Source organism: Sinocyclocheilus grahami, unplaced genomic scaffold, assembly GCF_001515645.1.
Source record: "Sinocyclocheilus grahami isolate Dianchi unplaced genomic scaffold, SAMN03320097.WGS_v1.1 scaffold609.1, whole genome shotgun sequence".
NCBI classification, from domain to species: domain Eukaryota; kingdom Metazoa; phylum Chordata; class Actinopteri; order Cypriniformes; family Cyprinidae; genus Sinocyclocheilus; species Sinocyclocheilus grahami.
Window position 1 is genome coordinate 483 of NW_015505788.1, and position 5,352 is coordinate 5,834.

General features: G+C 37.1%; 1 long non-coding RNA gene across 1 annotated transcript in view; it reads right to left on the minus strand.

Annotated features, from left to right (window-relative positions):
- Positions 1–202: 202 nt before the first annotated feature.
- Positions 203–5,352, minus strand: part of LOC107557585 (uncharacterized) — a 26,890-nt gene continuing 21,740 nt past the window's right edge. The window contains exon 3 of the long non-coding RNA XR_001605410.1: positions 203–477. This is a non-coding gene — a long non-coding RNA (uncharacterized lncRNA). The remainder of the gene's footprint in view (positions 478–5,352) is intronic.

The following is a 5,352-nucleotide window of genomic DNA, read 5'->3' on the forward strand; positions in this document are numbered from 1 at the left end:
ATGATTTTTGTCAGCATGAACTCCATGGCAATGGACCCAGCTAAAAATGTAGTAAAATAACTAAAACTAAAATAAAGCTTCATAAAAACTATTTAAAAAATAAAAATGAGAAAAACACACAACAAAATTGCCAACATTTTAAACTAAAATTAAAATACAAAAATACAACAGAAAATACAAAAATAAAAACAAATAAAAAATATCAAAAGTTTGAATTCATAATCAAGCACTGACCAAACTGAATGGAAGAACGGTATAATAACAGGGATTTCCAAAATGAAATAAATTCACATTCACACTAGTTTTTTTGGGGGGTTTTTTGCAGCAAGAATTTACATGCACTACATGAACACATTTGGTTTCCCACAACCAATGAAAATTCAGCAGCCTGTAATTTCAATAACTTGTAACATTATATGTAGGACATTTAGTGAGAAATGTGCCACAAGATGGTGCTATATTAAAGGAGTTTTCATACTGGCTTCACTATTGACAACACACCTCAGGTATTTTAATTTAAGAAACCCTGAGCAGTGGATTCACACTTTTTAAACGCACACCACTTCTAAAGGCTTGTAAAACAGAAAATGGCAAGCTACAGCATGGGAATAAGGATACTTTGTTAAAGGACAGCTCTATATTTTTTATTTTTGGTCATTTTATATTTAAATATTCCTATTTTATTCTTAGCATTTTCAGTTTGACAGTGAAAAGATCAAACATTAAAGACGGCAACACCAAAGACAGTTATGCTTCAGGACTTTATTGAAACGTGTTTTTCATGTATGAGTCGCTCTGTGAGGACAGAATAATGTGTTCAGAAGTCTTCAGAAGGGTTCGATTATATCCAACATTTTTTTAGGAAACTGATAATCAACCAGCTTCACTTCTTCTCCATAGCAAGGGAGAGTCTGAGAGATTTTCACATGAGCACATTCATCCTCTCCCACATTCACCTGAGAGAAGAAGAGGAAGAGACCGTCACATTGTACACTGTTATATGGACAGTAGATACTGCAAGAAAAGTTGTTTAAACAAATTAATAAAGAAAACACCCATTTACCTTAGCTATGTACTGTATTTCAGTATCAGTCACTCTGAAGGTGAGGGCGTTGTACACAGACTTCTGTCCAATCTTATCCTCTAAATCTTTCTTCACCTGAATAAACAGATACACATTTTGCATTGATCTACATATTATATACAATATTGCTCAAAAGATGCATTTATTTATTAAAAAAACCTTTTTATTAATCAAAAAGCACAACTGATTTCAGCATTGATAATAATCAGAAATATTTCTTAAACAGCAAATCTTTCTGGAAATTTTTTTTCTGGAAGATCATGTGACACTGAAGACTTGCCATCACAGGAAATTTTATTTTTTTATATATATATGTTTTATATTTTACATTTCAAAAATATATTAAAATAGAAAATCTTTTAAACTGTAATAATAAATATAAATATTTATGTATAAATATAAAATTTTAAGGCCTGGTTTCACAAACAGGGCTTAGATTAAGCCAGGATTAAGCCTTAGTTAAATTTGGACATTTAAGTAAACGTGCCTTAGAAAATACATTACTAGTGTACACCTTGATACAAATCAATGCCACTAAGATATCTTAAGATGTGTCAGTGCAAGTTGCTTTCAGTTAAAACAGCTGAAACCTGCACTTTAGTCTAGGACTAAGCTTAAGCCTTGTCTGTAAAACTGGGCATCACAATATCACAATATTACAGTTTTAACTGTATTTTTAATCCAATAAATGCAGCCATAGCGAGTAAAGTACAATTCCAGTTGCATAAGCATAGTCACCACATTAAGACTTAAGACTTAGTCTTAAGAACTAGTTTGACTAACTAGCAGTTAACCAAGTGGTTATCAGTCTCTCCTTTCAGATTCAAATTAAATCAATCTACATTTTTATGGAACGGACTTAAAAAAATTATGACCAGTCTTACAGAAAAAAATGAGGTGTCTAACTTTTAAGACTAGTCTAAGCGGTTTATGCAACCGGCCTCAGAAATCAATATATCTAAGTATTTATATATAGAACTGAAGTCTGGTTTATGGACATCTTTAGAACAACTAGTACAGAGGAATTTTTTAATGCCTCTGTGTTATAGATATTATTTTAGTTAAGAACTATGCAACTGAAAATAGACACAGCCTGCTTCAGTCTCCCAATCTATAAATGTTGGATTGTCTGTCTCTTACCATATTGCAGAACTTCTGAACATCTGGAGTGGAATCCTCTGTCCGTTTCCAAGGCAAACTCATTGCTGCAGTGTGTTGCTGATCAAAGTCTGGATGAAGTACCGATGAATTATCAGGCAGTCTGACTCCAAGAAGAGATTCTCATCAACTATTTATGCTGCCAAAGTCACATGACATGAGCCGTCAATACCATGTGTTCACATCAAAGGGGCTGAATTTAGTTGAAAAATTAAGTGGAAAATTCTACAGAACTATATCTGTGGTTAAAAAAAATGTAGGAGGTTTGAATGAGTCAGTGAGAGTAAACAACGTGAATGACATCATGTTTTATTTGGGGTGAACTATTAACTAACTTATTAACTTAACTGGGCTTTTCTGTCTTTATGAACAAACACAATAATGAAAACAGGGCCTGGATTAAATCATACGTTTCATCTGTTAACCACTTCAGACTGCTGTGGTCAGAAAAAAATGTGACGTGCAGTCCCTCAATGTATGGTCTGAAATACTCAAGTGCCCAAATTACCGCTAGGCACTCCTTCTCGGGGGTAGAGTAAAGGCGTTTTGATTTGTGCAAAGCACAGCTGGCATAAGCAATTGCACAGTCTCTACTGTCCTCATTCCTCTGCATCAAAGCATCACACGCGTCAACGTGAATGAAGAATGAAAGTGAAAACTGTGAAAATCTCAAGATGGGTGCAGACGTCAATTTACTTTTGAGGAAATCCATAGCATTTTGACAGTCTTGTGTCCACACAAAAGGAACATTGGACCTCGTGAACGCGAAAAGAGGATCAGCATGTCGTGCATATTCGTGAATGAATCGCCAATAGTAACTTGTTAGGCCCAAGAACTGTCTCACCTGCCTGGTGTTTACTGAAGTAACAAATCAATAACCGCCTTCACCTTCTCCTCATTGGGCAGGATGCCGTTCCTTGTGACCCGATACCCCAAGAACGTATCGTCCTTCTCCATCCTACAGAACGGACACTTCTCCAAATTGATTGACAGACCAGCAGACTTAGGACCAATTCCAATTCTACCCCTTATCCCTTCACTTTCCCCTTCCCCTTCGTTTCGCGCATTCATGTGAAGGGGTAGGGGGCAGTGGCGTAACTACAGACAGTGCAGGCAGTGCAGCCGCACTGGGGCCCGTACCGCACGCGGGCCCTGCCCACATTGCAAGCGACTATATTAATATAAATTAATAATAAACGTATTAATAATAAAATACAATTAGTACCGCGATTCTGAATAAATATATACATTCGCATAACCTTGAAGTGTACTTTAGTAGTCTAGCGGTAGAACTTCTGTCACGCAAATCCTAGGTTCTATTCCACCCGTGTGTAATTTTTTTTCTCTTATTAAAAACAAAGGTGTTCATCAGTGATTGTATATCAAGAGCAGGGACATATTTGTGTGCATTTAGTTTTGTGCTTTTACCAGAACAAAGCATATGATCGTCTGTGTGAAGGCTGCGCATTGTGCACGAGTGCAAGAGAGAACCGATAACAGCAGCAACGTGCGCTCGCCATAACACATTCCAGCCTGTTATTTAACACAGACCAACGAATTTGTTATCAAATGGAGATGTTTCTTTAAGTACATCCGTGCGTGCCGCGAGATGTTGCAAAAAGTGGTGGGGGGTCGTGGGGAGCATTTTTTGTTCGATAAATGTAAGTTTTTTTTTTTTTAAGTAACGACTGTATTATTCAATAACCAGACAAGAAACCAATATAAAGAGGTATTACTGGTACTGGTGCTGGCCTCTTTATTCCACATGGAACATTCATCATATACAAATTACCACTAGTGGTGGGTCGTTCTTGAACAATTCGTTCGTTTTGAATGAATCTTTAATGTGACTCGGGAAGAACGAGTCGTCTCGGGAAGTGATTCATTCAGTCGCGCATGCGCAACATCCTGTAGGTTCTGTACTGGAATTAGTCAAGTAGTTCACCTGGTTCACCACAGTCTTCGGGTTTTTCAGAGTCGTTCGTTCATCACGTGACAGCCCCATAAGTTTACCCTATGCAGTCTGAGCCGGAAAGAGAATTGATTAGTTCATCTCTCGAGTCTTCGGGTTTTTCGAGTCGATCGTTCATCACGTGACAGCCCCATAAGCCCAAACCCGAAGACTTGTCAGATAAGAGGTGGTGAGCTAATCATAGACTGAAGACTCAGGTAAACAATGAATTAATCTTTTCGGTTTCTTATAGCAGTTTTGTATTGTTTGTAGTGTGATCAACGTTTGCGTAAGTAGTAGACATATTAGGGAAGTAACACGTAACATTTTAATTATATTTTGTTAAAATGAACGAAATGACTCGAAAAAAGATTCGTTCATTTTGCTGAACGAGACTCAAAGGTCCGAGTCGGTAAAATGATCCGAACTTCCCATCACTAATTACCACACCACTCCTTAGCAAATGCACCTGACTTTATACAATCCATTACTGCCTCCTAGTGGACTAAACATCCCACTCATTACATCCCTTTTCCTTAAATAAATAACATTACATCCATTTTCCTTGAATAAGTAACATTACCTACTAAACAGTTCACACTAAACACTAGTCCAACACCAAAACACTCAATTGCTCCATTTGACCATTTACAACACACTCATTTTTCAATACCAAGATTATTTAACTTTTCTTTCATTTTTTTTTTTTACAAGCCCAGTCTAACAGGTGGTTTTCTAACACGATTAGATCTTCGTAAGATTGGATTGTCAGTCTTTGGTACAGATGAAACCAGTTCAGGGGACTGTTCAAAGAGCTGACCCTCAGAAGGAGACTCAGCAACAGGAAGAGACACAGAGGGCATTTCTGGAGAAGATTTCTCAACTTCATGAGAAGTTAGCCCATCCAAAGGAGACAGTTCTATATTTGACTTACAGATTTCTGCAGACTTCAACAAACTCCTCCGATTTCTCCTTAGCACTTGCCCATCCTCTGTTTGAATAAGATATGACCTTGGATTTACTTCTTTTAGAACAACAGCTTTCTTTTGCCATCCTGTTGGCTCCTCAACTCTAACCACATCTTGCTCAGAAAGAGGTATCAGTTGCCGAGATCCCTTATCATAAAATTCTTTCTGTTTCCTTTTCTGATGTTGCATCT